This window comes from Prionailurus bengalensis, chromosome X, assembly GCF_016509475.1.
Source record: "Prionailurus bengalensis isolate Pbe53 chromosome X, Fcat_Pben_1.1_paternal_pri, whole genome shotgun sequence".
In the NCBI taxonomy this organism is placed as follows: Eukaryota; Metazoa; Chordata; class Mammalia; order Carnivora; family Felidae; genus Prionailurus; species Prionailurus bengalensis.
The window spans coordinates 59,922,960-59,941,796 of record NC_057361.1 but is presented as its reverse complement, the minus strand read 5'-3'; the positions used below and the strand labels follow the sequence as shown (position 1 = coordinate 59,941,796).

General features: G+C 38.0%; 1 pseudogene; it reads left to right on the top strand.

The window, feature by feature from the left end:
* Positions 1–17,738: 17,738 nt before the first annotated feature.
* Positions 17,739–18,004, top strand: LOC122476944 (annotated as a pseudogene).
* The last annotated feature ends 833 nt before the right edge of the window (positions 18,005–18,837 follow it).

The following is an 18,837-nucleotide window of genomic DNA, read 5'->3' as shown; positions in this document are numbered from 1 at the left end:
GAAGTTTTCAGCTATTATTTCTTTATGTTTTCTGCCCTCTTTTCACTCTCTTCTTCTTTGAATAGCCCTACAATGAGAATGTTATTATATTTGATGGAGTCACTGAGTTACCTAAAACCATTCTCAATTTTCATACTTTTTTCACTCATTTGTTCACTTTGTTCACTTTCCATTACTGGGTCTTTCAGGTCATTTATTCATTCTTCTGCTTCATCTAGCTTGCAATTAATGTAGTTTTAATTTCATTTATTATGTACTTAATCTCTGATTGGTTCATTCATATGTCTTTGTTAAGGGTCTCAACTCTTTTCTTAAACCCAGTGAGTATCTTTATGATGCTTAGTTTCAATTCTCTATCAAGCATCTTATTTATATATGTTTTGCTTAGGTCTTGCGCTGTGGTTTGGTACTGGTCTTTCATTTGGAACATATTTCTCTATCTCCTCATTTTGTCTAACTCTGTGTGTGTTTCTCTGTTAGGAAATATATCTTTGTCTCTTGCTCCTGAGGTAATGGCCTTATGAAGAAGATGTTCTGTAGTGCCCTGCAGTGAAGTGTCCTGTGTATGGTTCTTCAGGGAGTATCTTCTATATGTGTAGTGTGTGCCCTGCTATTGAGTCCTGGTTTCTTTTTCATTCACTTCACGTGTCTGTAAAGGCTCTCTTTGCCTGTTGTGGGCAGGGTTTGGTCCATGGCCAAGTTGGTCATGTTTTTACAAGGTGTACATTGGTCTATTTGCAAAACGAGACCTGCATCCACTACTGCCACCAGAACTAGGTCCAGAAAATCATGTGGGTCAGGAGAACCACATGATTTCCTTGGGAGAAAGCCCACAGTGCTGAGACTGAAGTGAGGAAAAACGGGAAGGGCTGATTTGCCAAAGCATATGGGGGGGCAGGGCTTGGTGCAAGAAAGTTAGGTAGGTGTGGGTACTAGGCTGATCCTTGCAAGAGGCCCTGGTTTTATGATGGGGAGGGTGCTAGACGCAAATCGCACTGGCCAGCTCCTTTGATCCTGGAGGGGATCCCTGCCTCTTTGCACCATGCTGTGAGATGAGCAACTCACTCTCCCTCCTCTCTTCTTTTTCATTTATCAAACTGCTGGTTCTATGTTGTATCTGCATGGTGTGTTTGTTGTACTGTCTCTTTAAGGGTGGGGACTTTGCTTCCTGTATCACATCAGCTTGCCCAGAACTGAGCATGCTGATTTTTAATATTCTAGGCTTTCAGTCTGGCTGGTTGAGAGAACTCATGAAATTAGGTCTCTCTAGCTTTCAAAGCCAAATGTTATGGAATTTATTTTCCCTGTACTGGCCACCTGATGTAAAAGTTTGGTTTTTACCCTGTGCACCACTGGCTCCCTACCCACCACAGACGGTCAAGGTCTGTTTAGCTTCAAAACAACATCTTTTTTTTCAATATATGAAGTTTATTGTCAAATTGATGTCCATACAACACCCAGTGCTCATCCCAAAAGGTGCCTTCCTCAATACCCATCACCCACCCTCCCCGCCCTCCCACCCCCATCAACCCTCAGTTTGTTCTCAGTTTTTCAGAGTCTCTTATGCTTTGGCTCTCTTCCACTCTAACCTCTTTTTTTTCCTTCCCCTCCCCCATGGGTTTCTGTTAAGTTTCTCAGGATCCACATAAGAGTGAAGCCATATGGTATCTGTCTTTCTCTGTATGGCTTCTTTCACTTAGCATAACATTCTCCAGTTCCATCCATGTTGCTACAAAGGGCCATATTTCATTCTTTCTCATTGCCATTGTGTATATTGTGTACTCAATTGTGTACTCATTGTGTACTCCATTGTGTATATAAACCACAATTTTTTTATCCATTCATCAATTGATGGACATTTAGGCTCTTTCCATAATTAGGCTATTGTTGAGAGTGCTGCTATAAACGTTGGGGTACAAGTGCCTCTATGCATCACTACTCCTGTATCCCTTGGGTAAATTCCTAGCAGTGCTATTGCTGGGTCATAGGGTACGTCTATTTTTAATTTTTTGAGGAACATACACACTGTTTTCCAGAGTGGCAGCACCAATTTGCATTCCTACCAACAGTGCAAGAGGGTTCCCGTTTCTCCACATCCTCGCCAGCATCTATAGTCTCCTGATTTGTTCATTTTGGCCGCTCTGATTGGCATGAGGTGATCTCTGAGTGTGGTTTTGATTTGTATTTCCCTGATGAGGAGCGACCTTGAGCATCTTTTCATGTGCCTGTTGGCCATCCGGATGTCTTCTTTAGAGAAGTGTCTATTCATGTTTTCTGCCCATTTCTTCACTGGCTTATTTGTTTTTCGGGTGTGGAGTTTGGTGAGCTCTTTAGAGATTTTGGATACTAGCCCTTTGTCCAATATGTCATTTGCAAATATCTTTTCCCATTCCGTTGGTTGCCTTTTAGTTTTGTTGGTTGTTTCCTTTGCTGTGCAGAAGCTTTTTATCTTCGTAAGGTCCCAGTAGTTCATTTTTGCTTTTAACTCCCTTGCCTTTGGGGATGTGTCGAGTAAGAGATTGCTATGGCTGAGGTCAGAGAGGTCTTTTCCTGTTTTCTCCTCTAGGGTTTTGATGGTTTCCTGTCTCACATTCAGGTCCTTTATCCATTTTGAGTTTATTTTTCTGAATGGTGTGAGAAAGTGGTCTAGTTTCAATCTTCTGCATGTTGCTGTCCAGTTCTCCCAGCACCATTTGTTAAAGAGACTGTCTTTTTTCCATTGGATGTTCTTTCCTGCTTTGTCAAAGATGAGTTGGCCATACGTTTGTGGGTTTAGTTCTGGGGTTTGTATTCTATTCCATTGGTCTATGTGTCTGTTTTTGTGCCAATACCATGCTGTCTTGATGATGACAGCTTTGTAGTAGAAGCTAAAGTCTGGGATTGTGATGCCTCCTGCTTTGGTCTTCTTCAAAATTACTTTGGCTATTTGGGGCCTTCTGTGGTTCCATATGAATTTTAGGATTGCTTGTTCTAGTTTCAAGGAGAATGCTGGTGCAATTTTGCTTGGGATTGCATTGAATGTGTAGATAGCTTTGGGTAGTATTGACATTTTGACAATATTTATTCTCCCAATCCATGAGCACGGAATGTTTTTCCATTTCTTTATATCTTCTTCAATTTCCTTCATTATCTTTCTATAGTTTTCAGCATACAGATCTTTTACATCTTTGGTTAGATTTATTCCTAGGTATTTTATGCTTCTTGGTGCAATTGTGAATGGATCAGTTTCTTTATTTGTCTTTCTGTTGCTTCATTATTAGTGTATAAGAATGCAACTGATTTCTGTACATTGATTTTGTATCCTGCAACTTTGCTAAATTCATGTATCAGTTCTAGCAGACTTCTGGCGGAGTCTATCGGATTTTCCATGTATAATATCATGTCATCTGCAAAAAGTGACAGCTTAACTTCCTCTTTGCCAATTTTGATGCCTTTGAGTTCCTTTTGTTGTCTGATTGTTGATGCCAGAACTTCCAACACTATGTGAAACAACTGCGGTGAGAGTGGACATCCCTGTCGTGTTCCTGATCTCAGGGAAAAAGCTCTCAGTTTTTCCCCATTGAGGATGGTTAGCTGTGGGCTTTTCATAAATGGCTTTGGTGATCTTTAAGTATGTTCCTTCTATCCCGACTTTCTCGAGGGTTTTTATTAAGAAAGGGTGCTGGATTTTGTCAAAGGCCTTTTCTGCATTGATTGACAAGATCATATGGTTCTTACCTTTTTTTTTATTAATGTGATGCATCACGTTGATTGATTTGCGAATGTTGAACCAGCCCTGCATCCCAGGAATGAATCCCACTTGGTAATAGTGAATAATTCTTTTTATATGCTGTTGAATTCGATTTGCTAGTATCTTATTGAGAATTTTTGCATCCATATTCATCACGGATATTGGCCTGTACTTCTCTTTTTTTCCTGGGTCTCTGTCTGGTTTAGGAATCAAAGGAATACTGGCTTCGTAGAATGAGTCTGCAAGTTTTCCTTCCCTTTCTATTTTTTGGAATAGCTTGAGAAGGATAGGTATTATCTCCACTTTAAACGTCTGATAGAACTCCGCTGGGAAGCCATCTGGTCCTGGACTCTTATTTGTTGGGAGATTTTTGATGACTGATTCAATTTCTTCGCTGGTTATGGGTCTGTCCAAGCTTTCTATTTCCTCCTGATTGAGTTTTGGAAGAGTGTGGGTGTTTAGGAATTTGTCCATTTCTTCCAGGTTGTCCAATTTGTTGGCATATAATTTTTCATAGTATTCCCTGAGAATTGCTTGTATTTCTGAGGGATTGGTTGTAATAATTCCATTTTCATTCATTATTTTATCTATTTGGATCCTCTCCCTTTTCTTTTTGAGAAGCCTGGCTAGAGGTTTGTCAATTTTGTTTATTTTTTCAAAAAACCAACTCTTGGGGCGCCTGGGTGGCTCAGTTGGTTGAGCGTCCGACTTCGGCTCAGGTCGTGATCTCGCGGTCCGCGAGTTCGAGCCCCGCGTCGGGCTCTGGGCTGATGGCTCAGAGCCTGGAGCCTGCTTCGGATTCTGTGTCTCCCTCTCTCTCTGCCCCTCCCCCGTTCATGCTATGTCTCTCTCTGTCTCAAAAATAAATAAACGTTAAAAAAATTAAAAAAAAAAGCAAACTCTTGGTTTCGTTGATCTACTCTACAGTTTTTTTAGATTCTATATTGTTTATTTCTGCTCTGATCTTTATTATTTCTCTTCTTCTGCTGGGTTTTGGGTGTCTTTGCTGTTCTGCTTCTATTTCCTTTAGGTGTGCTGTTAGATTTTGTATTTGGGATTTTTCTTGTTCCTTCAGATAGGCCTGGATTGCAATGTATTTTCCTCTCTGGAAACGCTGCATCCCAAAGCGTTTGGATTGTTGTATTTTCATTTTCGTTTGTTTCCATATATTTTTTAATTTCTTCTCGAATTGCCTGGTTGACCCATTCACTCTTTAGTAGGGTATTCTTTAACCTCCATGCTTTTGGAGGTTTCCAGACTTTTTCCTGTGGTTGATTTCAAGCTTCATAGCATTGTGGTCTGAAAGTATGCATGGTATAATTTCAACTCTTGTATACTTATGAAGGGCTGTTTTGTGACCCAGTATGTGATCTATGTTGGAGAATGTTCCATGTGCACTCGAGAAGAAAGTATATTCTGTTGCTTTGGGATGCAGACTTCTAAATATATCTATCAAGTCCATCTGATCCAATGTATCAATCAGGGCCCTTGTTTCTTTATTGACCATGGGTCTAGATGATCTATCCATTTCTGTAAGTGGAGTGTTAAAGTCCCCTGCAATTACCACATTCTAACCAATCAGGTTGCTTATGTTTGTGAGTAATTCTTTTATATATTTGGGGGCTCCTGTATTTGGCGCATAGACATTTATAATTGTTAGCTCTTCCTGATGGATAGACCCTGTGAGTATTATATAATGCCCTTCTTCATCTCTTGTTACAGCCTTTAATTTAAAGTCTAGTTTGTCTGATATAAGTATGGCTACTCCAGCTTTCTTTTGACTTCCAGTGGCATGATAAATAGTTCTCCACCCCCTCACTCTCAATCTGAAGGTGTCCTCAGGTCTAAAATGAGTCTCTTGTAGACAGCAAATAGATGGGTCTTGTTTTTTTTATCCATTCTGATACCCTATGTCTTTTGGTTGGCGCATTTAGTCCATTTACATTCAGTGTTATTATAGAAAGATATGAGTTTAGAGTCATTGTGATGTCCGTAGGTTTCATGCTTGTAGTGATGTCTCTGGTACTTTGTCTCACAGGATCCCCCTTAGGATCTCTTGTAGGGCTCGTTTAGTGGTGACGAATTCCTTCAGTTTTTGTTTGTTTGGGAAGACCTTTATCTCTCCTTCTATTCTAAATGGCAGACTTGCTGGATAAAGGATTCTCAGCTGCATATTTTTTCTGTTCCTCACATTGAAAATCTCCTGCCATTCCTTTTTGGCCTGCCACGTTTCAGTAGAGAGATCAGTCACGAGTCTTATAGGTCTCCCTTTATATGTTTAGAGCACGTTTATCTCTAGCTGCTTTCAGAATTTTCTCTTTATCCTTGTATTTTGCCAGTTTCACTACAATATGCTATGCAGAAAATCGATTCAAGTTACATCTGAAGGGAGTTCTCTGTGCCTCTTGGATTTCAATGCCTTTTTCCTTCCCCAGATCATGGAAGTTCTCAGCTATGATTTCTTCAAGTACCCCTTCAGCACCTTTCCCTCTCTCTTCCTCCTCTAGAATACCAATTATGCGTAGATTATTTCTCTTTAGTGCATCACTTAGTTCTCTCATTTTCCCCTCATACTCCTGGATTTTTCTTATCTCTCTGTTTCTCAGCTTCTTCTTTTTCCATAATTTTATCTCCTAGTTCACCTATTCTCTCCTCTGCCTCTTCAATCTGAGCCGTAGTTGTCTCCATTTTATTTTGCAACTCATTGATAGCATTTTTTAGCTCCTCCTGGCTATTCCTTAGTCCCTTGATCTCTGTAGCAAGAGATTCTCTGCTCTCCTTTATACTGTTTTCAAGCCCAGGGATTAATTTTATGAGTATTATGCTAAATTCACTTTCTGTTATATTGTTTAAATCATTTTTGATCAGTTCGTTAGCTGTTGTTATTTCCTGGACATTTTTCTGAGGGGAGTTCTTCCGTTTCGTCATTTTGGATAGTCCCTGGAGTGGGTCGGGATTGCAGGGCACTTCCCCTGTGCTGTCTTGAATAACTTGCGTTGGTGGGTGGGGCCACAGTCAGACCTGATGTCTGCCCCCAGCCCACTGCTGGGGCCACAGTCAGACTTCTCTTCCCCTCTCCTAGGGGCAGGATTCACTGTGGGGTGGTGTGGCCCGTCTGGACTACTTGCACACTGCCAGGCTTGTGGTGCTGGGGATCTGGCGTATTAGCTGGGGTGGATTGGCAAGGTGCACGGGGGCGGGAGGGGCAGGCTCATCTCGCTTTTCCTTTAGAGATCTGCTTGGGGAGGGGCCCTGTGGCACCGGGAGGGAGTCAGACCAGCCGGAGGGATGGATCCGCAGAAGCACAGCGTTGGGTGTTTGTGAGGCACAAGCAAGTTCCCTGGCAGGAACTGGTTCCCTTTGGGATTTGGCTGGGGGAATGGTGAGGGAGATGGCGCTGGCGAGTGCCTTTGTTCCCCACGGAGCTGAGCTCTGTCCTCGGGGGCTCAACAACTCTCCCTCCCGTTGTCCTCCAGCCCTCCCATTCTCCGAGCAGAGCTGTGCTGTTAGCTTACAACCTTCCAGATGTCAAGTCCTTCTTGCTGTCAGAACACACTCCGTCCATCCCCTCCGCTTTTGCAAGCCAGACTCGGGGGCTCTGCTTTGCCAGCGGGCCACCCCTTCGCACCGGCTTCCTCCTGCCAGTCGTGTAGTGCGCACTGCCTCACCGCCCTTCCTACCCTCTTCCGTGGGCGTCTTGTCTGCGCTTCACTCAGGTGACTCTGTTCTGCTAGTCTTCTGGCTGTTTTCTGGGTTATTTAGGCAGGTGTAGGTGGAATCTAAGTGATCAGCAGGACACGCGTTGAGCCCAGCGTCCTCCTACGCCGCCATGTTCCCAGGATCCTCCACTCAAAACAGCGTCTTTACTCTTTCTTGCTTCCTCTATGTGGCTCTTCCCTACCTTTAGATGAGGAGTTTGCCCATCTTTGAATTGTTATTTGGGTTATTTATACTGATGTAGGCATTATCTAGTTGTATCTGTGGAACAAGGTGAACGTAGGGTCTTCCTACTATACCATCTTCCCAGCTTCCTTTTTCTAATATTTTTTGACAGAGTCGTTAGAATTTTCTACATGTAAAATCATAACCAGAAAACAGAAAAATTTACCTCTTCTTTCCTGATTTCGATGTCTTTTTTTTTCTGTGCCTAATATCTTTGTATAGGATTTCCAATGCTACATTGAATACAAGTGGCAAGAGCAGGCACTTTTGTCTTGTTCTTGATGTAAAGAAAAACTCCGAGCATTTCACTGTTTACTACAATGTTAGCTGTGGGCTTGTAAAATATGGCGTTTTTATGATGAGCTACAATTCTTCTAAAATTTGTTGACAGTTTTTTTTTTATCATGAATGGACTTTGAATTTGGGAAAATGCTTTTCCTGCATCAATTAGGAAGGAAAAATACTAATCTTTCATGCTGTTTGGTATGGTATCACAATTATTAATATTGCAGTTGGACCATCTGCTAATTTGAGGAATAAATCCCACTTGGTTGTGTTGGGTGATTGTTTTAATTTGCTGGTAAATTAGAGACTAACAATCAAACTTTTTTGCTAATTTTTTTTGAGAATTATTGTATCTATATTCATTCAGTGATACTAGTCTATAAGCTTCTTGTAGTGTCCATTCCTGGCTTTGGTATTAGATATTTCTGGTCTCACAAGAAAGAGTTTAGAAGTATTCCCTCAACTTCAATTTTTTTTGGAAGAGTTTGAGGAGTTTTGGTGTTAATTCTTCAGTGAAGTTATCAGTGAAGTCATCTGCTCCTGGGCTTTACATTGTTGGGAGATTTGTATTAAGTGTTCCAATCTCCTTACTCATTATTTGTTCAAATTTTTCATTTCTTCATGATTTAGTCTTTTCTGATTGTATGTTTCTAGTAATTTCTACATTCACTCTAGGTTATTCAAATTGATGACATGTAAGTGTTCATGGTATTCTCTTATGACTATCTGTCTGTCTGTGGTATCATTTAAATAACTCTTCCTCATATATAATTTTATTTATTTGAGTCTTCTATTTTAGCAAAGGTAAACATTTGTCAATTTTTTAATTTTTTCAAAAATCCAACTCTGAGTTTTGTTGATCTTTTCCATTATTTTTCTACTATGTGTGTCATTTATTTCTACTCTTACCTTGATTATTTCTTACCATCTTCTAACTCTGAGCTTAGTTTGTTTTTTTCCTAGTCCCTTGAGTTATAAAGTTAAGTTGTTTATATGACATCTATTTTTGTTTCCCAGCTTTATTGAGTTATTACTAATGTACAACATATGTAAACTCAGTACAATGTAGTAACTTAAATATTTTTTTAATTTTTTTAATGTTTACTTATTTTTGAGAGAAAGAGACAGAGCGTGAGGGGGAAAGGGACAGACAGACGGAGACGCAGAATCAGAAGCAGGCTCCAGGCTGTGAGCCCAATGCAGGGCTCAAACTCACAAACCGTGAGATCATGACCTGAGCTGAAGTTGGACGCTCAACTGACTGAGCCACCCAGGCGCCCTAGTACAATGTGGCAATTTAAAACATGTATATATTACAAAATGATTACCACAACAATGCTATTTAACACTTCCATCCCCTCAAATAATTACCGTTTTTAGAGGAGGGATAACATTTAAGATCTGCTCTCTTAACAATAACAAAGTATATGATACAGTATTTTTAATTATGGTCATCATGATGTACATTAAATATCCAGAACTTATTCATCTTATAGCTGGGAGTGTGTACCCTTTGTCCAACATCTCTCCATTACCCCCACACCCAGCCCCTGGCAACCACCAATGTACTCTCTCTTTCTATAAGTTCAGCTTTTTAAAATATTCTGCATGTGTGTGAGAACATACAGAATTTGTCTTTCTATGCTTGACTTATTTCATCTATCATAAAATGCCCTGAAGTCCCATCCATGCAAAAGGCAGGATTTTATTCTTTCTAATAGCTGAATAACCTGCCACTGTGTGTGTGTGTGTGTGTGTGTGTGTATCCTTTTACCCATTCATCACTGGATATTTATTGTGTTAGGCTTCATTCTTCCTCAAGATTTGCTTTGGCTATTTGGGGGCCTTTTATGGTTTCATACAAATTTTAATGTTTTTAAAATTTCTGATATATGAACATAGAATATTTTTTAACTTATTTCCAACTTCATCAATTATTTTTATCAATACCTTATAGTTTTCTTTTTTTATTTTTTTAACGTTTACTTATATGAGAGAGAGAGAGAGAGAGAGAGAGAGAGAGGCAGAGCGTGAGCAGGAGAGAGTCAGAGAGAAATGGAGACACAGAATCCAAAAGAGGTTCCAGGCTCTGAGCTGTCAGCACAGAGCCTGACGCGGGGCTCAAACTCACCGACTATGAGATCACACCTGAGCCAAAGTTGGATGCTTAACTGACTGAGCCACCCAGGTACCCCAATAAGTTATAGTTTTCAGTGTGGAGATCTTCCACTTTCTTGGTTAAGCTCATTTTAAGTATTGTATTTTTTATGTTATTGTAAATGGGATGGTTTTCCATATTTCTTTTCAAATAATTCATTTTATTTTATAAAAAGCAAATGTTTATGTGTATTGATTTTGAGTCCTGACACTTCACCAAATTATTTTATTATTTTTAATAAATTCTTGTGGAATATTTATAATTTTCTATATACAAGATCTTGTCATCAGCAAACAGATAATTTTCCTTCTTCCTTTTCAATTCAAATGCTTTTTTCCTGTTTTTAAAGTCTTTATTTTAATTTCACTTAGTTAACATACAATGTTATATTACTTCCAGGTGTAAAATATAGTAATTCACACTGTATTCATGAAGAAGAGTGTTGTCCTTAATCCCCATCACCCCATCCCCATTCACCTACCCCCATCCCCTCTGGTAACTGTCACTTTGTTCTCTATAATTAAGAGTCTGTTTCTCTCTCTCTCTCTCTCTTTCTCATCTCTCTCTCTCTTATTTTTTCACTTTGTTTGTTTTGTTTCATAAATTCCACATATGAATAACAACATATGATATTTGTCTTTCTCTGCTAACTTATTTCACTTACCATAATACTCTCTAGCTGAAACCTTGTCAATGAAAATGACAATATTTCATAGTTTTTTTTATGGCTGAATAATATTCCATTCTATATATATATACCACCTCTTCTTTATCCATTCATTATCCATTCATTAATCGATGGACACTTGGGCTGTTTCCATATCTTGGCTATTGCAAATAATGTTGCTATAAAAATGAGGGTGTATGTATCCCTTTGAATTAGTGTCCTTGTAGTCTTTGGGTACTCAGTAGTGTGATTGATCGTAAGGTAGTTCTATTTTTAGTTTTTCTGAGGAACCTCCATACTGTTTTCCATAGTGGCTACACCAGTTTGCATTTCCACCAACAGTGTAAGAGGGTTCCCCTTTTTCCACATCCTCATCAAAACCTCTTGTTTCTTGTGTTGTTGATTTTAGCCACTCTGACTGATGTGAGGTGATGTCTTATTGTAGTTTTGATTTGTATTTCCCTGATGATGCGTGATGTTGAGCATCTTTTCATGTCTGTTAGCATAGCTTGCTTTTCCAAAACAGAGGAAAAGGCAGAGGAATGCAAAATGCAAAAATGCAAAAATGCAAAATGCAAAAATGGAGGAATTTATCCCAAATGAAAGAACAAGATAAGGTCATGGTCAGAGATGTAAACAAAACAGATATAAGTAACATGCAAAATGGAGAATTTATTCTTTTTTTAGTATTCATTCAAATTCCACTTAGTTTACAAACAGCTTAATAGTAGTTTCAGGTTTACAACATACTGATTCAACACTTACAACACCTGGTGCTCATCATACTAATTGCACTATTTAATCCCTTTCAGCTATTTACTTCATTCCCCCCCACACACCTCCCCTCTGGTAACTATCAGTTTGTTCTCTATAATTAAGACTTTGTTTCTAGGTTTCTCTCCCTGTCTTTTTTCCCCCTACACTTGTTTGTTTTGTTTCTTAAACTCTATATATGAGTGAAATGAGTGAAATCATATGGTATGTGTCTTATTCTGACTTATTATGCTTAGTATATACTCTCTACCTCCATCCATGTCTCTGCAAATGGCAAGAATTCATTCTTTTTATTGCTGAATATTTCATTGTGTATATATACCACTTCTTTATACATTCACCAGTCCCATGGACACTTGGGCTGTTTCCATGATTTGACTATTGTAGACTATCTTCCTGTAAACATTGCAGTATATGTGCACCTTTGAATTAGTATTATTCTATGTTTTAGGTAAATACATATTAGTTCAACTGCTGGATCATAGGCTAATACTATTTTTAACTTTTTGAAGGAGGTACACACTGTTTTCAAGACTGGCTATACCAGTTTATATTCCTACCAATAGTGCAAGAGTGTTCCCCTTTCTCCACATCCACACCAACACCTGTTGTTTCTTGTGTGGTTGACTTCGTCATTATGACAGGTGTGAAGTGATACCTCATTGTAGATTTCATTTGAATTTCCCTGATAATCAGGAATGTTCAGCATCTTTTCACGTGCCTAATGGCCATCTGTATATCTTCTTTAGAAAAATGTCTATGTTTTCTGCTTATATTTTAATTGAATTATTTGTATTTTGGGTTTTGAGTTTAATAAACTCTTTATGTATTCTGGATACTGACCCTTTATCAGATATGTCATTTACAAAATATCTTCTCTCATTAATTAGGTTGTCTTTCAGTTTGCTGATTGTTTCTTTCACTGTGCAAAATCTTTTTATTTTTATGTAGTTCCCAAAATTTATTTTTCCATATATTCCCTTTCCTCATGAGACATATCTAGAAATATGTTGCTACGGCAGCTGTCAAAGAAGTTACTTCCCATGTTCTCTGGGATTTTTAAGATTTCCAGTATCACATTTAGGTCTTAATCCATTTTGAATTTATTTTTGTGTATAGTGTAATAAAGTGGCCCAATTTTGTTGTTTTGCATGTTGCTGTCCAGTTATCCCAACACCATTTGTTGAAACTGTCTGTTTCCCATTGGATAGTCTTCCCTGATTTGTCAAAGATTAATTGACCATATAGTTATGGAAAGACATTCCATGCTCATGGATTGGAAAAACAAATATTGTTATAATATCTATACTATCCAAATCAATCTAAATATTTAATGCAAATCCTATCAATACATTTACCGCATTTGTCTCCGGAGTATAACAAACAATCCTAAATTTTTTATGGAACTACAAAAGACCCCAAATAAACAAAGCAACCTGAAAAATAAAAGTAAACCTGGAGACATCACAATTCTGGGATTCAACTCATATTAAAAAGCTATAGAAATAAAAAATACACATATAGATAAATAGAACAGAATAGAAAACCCAGAAATAGACACTCAAGTATGTGGTCAATTAATCTTCAACAAAGCTGATGGAAAAATTAAAGCAGAGATCATAAGGTTATTCACTGGGCTTGAGAAAAGAATAGAAAACATCAGTCAAACCCTTACCACAAAGATAAAAGGGTTTTAAAAAAAAGAATCAAAGAAGAAGAGTGCAATAAATGAGATTGGAAATGTATTTTCTGTGATGAAAAGCAGGGTAGAAGAAGCTGAAGAATGAATTACTGACCTAGAAGACAAAATAATGGAAAGTAATGAAGCTGAAAAAAAGAGAGAAAGGATTATTATGCCACATGGGAATAGACTTAGGGAACTCAGTGACTTCATCAAATATGATAACACTTGTATTTTTGGAGTTTCAGGAAAAAAAGAAGAGGGCAGAAAATTTATTTGAAGCAATAGCTGAAAACATCCCTAATATGGGGAATAAAACTGACATCCAGATCCAGGACATGCAGAGAACTCCCATCAAAATCAACAAAAGAGGGTCACCACCAAGACATATTGTAATTAAATTTGCATTATATAATGATGAATTAAAAATCTTAAAAGCATCAAGACAAAGGAAGTTTATAATTTACTAGGGAACACCAATATATCAAACTAGCAAAACATTGCAAGCCAAAAGGGAGTGATATAATATTCAACATGATAAATGGGAAAAATCTGCAGTCAAGAATACTCTATCCAGAAAGGTTATCATTCCAAATCAAAACCAAATGAGTTCGTGGCCACTAAAACATCCCGCAAGAAACATTAAAGGACACTCTTTGAATGGAAAGGAAAGACCAAAAGTGAGAAAGAAAAGAAAGGAACAGAAAAAATCTCCAGGAAAAATGACAAAACAAGTAAGAAATGGCAAAAAAAATACATATCTATCAATAATTACTCTGAATGTAAGTGGACTAAATCCTCCAATCAAAAGACATAGGGTGTCAGAATGGAAGAAAAAACAAGACTCATCTATATGCTGCCCACAAGAGACTCATTTTTCACCTAAAGACATTTTCAGATTGAATATGAGAAGATGAAGAAATATTTTCCATGCAAGTCAATGTCAAAAGAAAGCCAAAGCAGCAATACTTATATCTGTCAAACTATATTGCAGACAAAAGATTGTAACAAGAGACAAAGAAAGGCACTGTATCATAATAAAAGGGTCTATCTGACAAGATCTTAAAATTATAAATATTTATGCCCCAAACATGAGCACACCCAAATATATAAAATAATTACTTACATCACTTACATACTACACTTACATACTACATAAAATTCACTTACATCAATGGACAGATTATCTAGACAGAAAATCAATAAGGAACCAAGAGTTTTGAATGACGCACTGGACCAGATAGACTTAACAGATATATTCAGAATGTTCCATCATAAAACAACAGAATACACATTCTTGTCAAGTGCAAAAATTGACAATGTGCAAAATAGACCACATACCAGGTCACAAATTAGGCCTCAACAAGTACAAAAAGATTAAGCTCATACCATGCATATTTTCTAACCACAACACTATGAAACCTGAAGTCAACCACAGGAAAAAATTTGGGAAGACCATAAATATATGGAAGTTAAACAATATGAATTGAAAAATGAATGGGTAAACCAAGAAATCAAATAAGAAATTAAGAAGTACATTGAAACAAATGAAATGAAAACACGAGGTCCAAAAACTTTGGGATGCAGCAAAAGAGGTAAAAAGAGGGAAGTATACAGCAATACAGGTTTACTTCAAGAAGCAAAAGAGAAACTTCAAATAAATATCCTAACCTCATCTAAAGGAGCTAGAAAAAAAACAACTGCTAAAGCCAGCAGAAGAAGGGAAATAATAAATATGAGAGCAGAAATAAATGATACACAAACTAAAAAACAAAAAACAATAGAAAAGATCAGTGAAACCACGAGCTGGTTCTTTGAAAAAAAGTTAATAAAATTGATAAATGTCTAGCCAGAGTTATCAAAAGGGAAAAAGAACCCAAATAAATAAAGCCATAAATGAAAGAGAAATAACAAACACCACCACAGATATACAAGCAATTATAAAAGAGTATTGTAAAGAACTATATACTAACAAATTGGACATCCTCGAAGAAATGGATAAATTCCTAGAAAGATATAAACTACCAAAACTGAAATGGGAAGAAGTAGAAAACTTGAACAGACTGACAACTAGCTAAGAAATTGGATCCGTAATAGAAAATCTCCCATCAAACAAAAGCCCAGAGCCAGATAGCTTCACAGGGAAATTATACCAAGCATTTAAAGAAGAGTTAATATGCCTGGGTGGCTCAGTTTAAGTGTCCAACTTAATCTTAGGTCATAATCTCATGGTTTGTGGGTTTGAGCCCTGCATTGGGCTCTGTGCTGACAGCTCAGAGTCTTAAGCCTGCTTCAGATTCTGTGTCTCCCTCTTTCACTGTCCTCCCCCGCTCACACTCTGTCTCTGTCTCTCAAAAAACAAATAAAAATAAAATGCTAAAAAAAATTAAAGAGTTAATACCTATTCTTCTCAAACTATTCCAAAAAATAGAAGTGGATGGAAAACTTCCAAATTCATTCTATGAGGCCAGCATTACTTTGATTCGAAAACCAGACAGACTCCGCTGAAAAAGAGAATTACAGGCCAATATCCCTGATGAACATGAATGCAAAAATTCTCAGTAAAATACTAGCAAATTGGATCCAACACTGTATTAATGGAGTTATTCACTATGATCAAGTGGGATTCATTCCTGGGCTGCAAGGGTGGTTCCATATTCACAAATCAATCAACATGATACACCACATTAATAAAAGAAAGGATAAGAACCATATGACCCTTTCAATAGATGCAGAAAGAGCATTTGACAAAATACAACATCCATTCATAATAAAAACCCTCAACAAAGTAGGATTAGAGAGAACAAAACTCAACATAATAAAGACCATATATTAAAAACCCACAGCTAATATCCTCCTCAATGGGAAAAAACTGAGAGCTTTTCCCCTATGGTCAGGAACAAGATAGGGTTGTCCACTGTCACCATTGTTGTTTAACACAGTACTGGAAGCACTCGCACAGTAATCAGTCAACAGAAAAAAATAAAAAGTATCCAAATTTGCAAGGAAGAAATCAAACTTCCACTATTTTCAGGTGACATGATACTGTATATAGTAAATCCAAGAGACTCCACCAAAAAAATTGCTAGAAATGATACATGAATTCAGTAAAGTCGCAAGATACACAATCAATGTACAGAAATCTGTTACATTTCTATACACCAATAATAAATCAGCAGGAAGAGAAATTAAGGAATCAATCTCATTTATAACTACACCAAAAACCATAAGATTACTAGGAATAAACCTAACTAAAGAAGCAAAAGAACTGTACTCTGAAAACTATAAAACACTGATGAAAGAAATTGAAGATAACACAATCAAATGGAAAAATGCTCCATGATCATGCACTGGGAAAAACAATGTTGTTAAAATGTCCATATTACCCCAAACAATCTACACATTTAATGCAATACCTATCAAAATATCAACAGCATTTTTCACAGAGGAAGAACAAACAATCCTAAAATTTGTATGGAGTCACAAAAGACCCTGAATAGTCAAAGTAGTCTTGAAAAAAAGAAGCAAAGCTGTAAGCATCACAATTCCAGACTTCAAGTTATATTACAAAGCTATGGTGATGAAGACAGTACGGTACTGGCAGAAAAAAACAGACACATAGATCAATGGAACAGAATAGAAAACCCAGAAATGGACCCACAAATATATGGTCAACTCATCTTTGACAAAGCAGCCATAATAATGTCTTACTAGATATATCTCCTGGGGCTAGGGAAACAAAAGCCAAAGTAAACCATTGGGAGTTCATCAAAATATAAGGCAAAGGAAACAATCAATAAAACTAAAAGACAAACTACTGAATGGGAGAAGATATTTGAAAATGGCATATCTGATAAGGGGTAATTATCCAAAATATATAATGAAGTTATAAATCTCAACACCCTAAAAACAAATAATCTATTTCAAAAATTGCCAGAAGACATGAACAGACATTTTTCCAAAGAATACATACAGATGGCTAACAGATACATGAAAGATGCTCAACATCACTCATCATCAGGGAAATACAAATCAAAACTACAATGTGATATCATCTCACACTAGCCAGATGGCTAGAAACAACAACACAGGGATAAAAAGGTGTTGCCAAGGATTAAAAAAAAATGGTAATCTTTCTTACACTATTGGTTGGAATGCAAACTGGACAGCCACAATGGAAAAAGTATCAAGGTTCCTCAATATGTTAAATACAGAACAGCCTTATGATCCAGCAATTGCACTGCTATGTATTTACCCAACGAATACAAAAATACTAATTTGAAGGGATACATGCACCCTGATGTTTATAGCAGCATTATCAACAATAGCCAAATTATGGAAAGAGCCCAAATGTCCACCAACTGAGGAATGGATAGAGAGTATGTGGTATAACAGCTCTAGAAGTGGAAGGAGTGGCAGCAGCCAGGCAGCTCAGCTTTAGGAAGGCTCTAAGCATGCTGAGATCTGCAGGCCCCTGGCACAAGCCTGCCCCACCACCACTATGCCCAAGAGGAAGGTTAGCTCTGCAATAGGGGCATTGAAGGAGAAGCCCAAGAGGAATCCAGCAAAAGTGCTCCTGCAAAAGTGTAAAGGAAGCCAAAAAGGACAGCAGAAAATGATAAAGGGAAGCAAAAGGAAAGGGAAGCAAAGGGAAAACAGGCTGCAGTGGCTAACCAAGAAAGATTTACTTGCAGAAAATGGAGACCCTAAATATGAGGAGCCTCAGCCTCTGATGAAGCAGGAGAGAAAGAAGCCAAGTCTGATTAATATCATATGCCATTTCTTATCAGTGGTCCTTTGCCCCCTTCTTCTACAATCCAAAGGAGTATTTTTATCAACGATTTTGTAAATTCAAGTTTTTTAGTAGCTCTAGAACACTTTTAAGAAGGAAGGAATCCCATAACATCTCATTTTTAAAGTGTAAATGCTTTAAGAGGTGAAATCAGAGGAGTTAATATGGTGGAGAAGTAGGGGGACCCTGGGCTTTTCTCATCCCTCAAACACAGCTTTGTTGAGGCCAGATCACTTGGAACACCCAGGAAATCAAGCTGAAGACTGGTAGAAGGATATCTACAGTTGGAGGAAGACAGCGTGGCAGGTGCAAGGTGCATTGAAGTGAATTGGGGGAGAGAAAAACTGCACTGCAGCAGAAGGGAGGGAACCATTTCCAAAGAGAGACAAGGGAGAGAAAGAGAGAGGTGTTGCGAGAGTGCAGCATCAGGTTCGCACAAGAGGAAAACCTCTCTGGATCAAGGACTGGGGAGTGAGAAATACTGAATGTCACAGGTTTTTTTTTGCAAACGGCATTTGGAGATCAAACTCAGGTTTTGAAAGTGCGCTCCTGGCAAGAAAGAAGGAGCTGGCACTGGAGTGCATAGCGTGGTGTAGAGATCTCCAGGGAACACTGGGAAAGAACATTCCTTTTCCTGGAGTACTTTTGGAAAAGGGTATATTGCCTCTCCAAGGACAAGAGACCCTGTAGGTGCTAGCGAAAAGCCTTTCATCATCAGGGGACAGAGGTGCATACAGCCAGAGGGCATATAAACTTTTTGCTGCTTTTAGAGGTGCTACATCAGAGATGCCCTGCATGGCACAAGCAT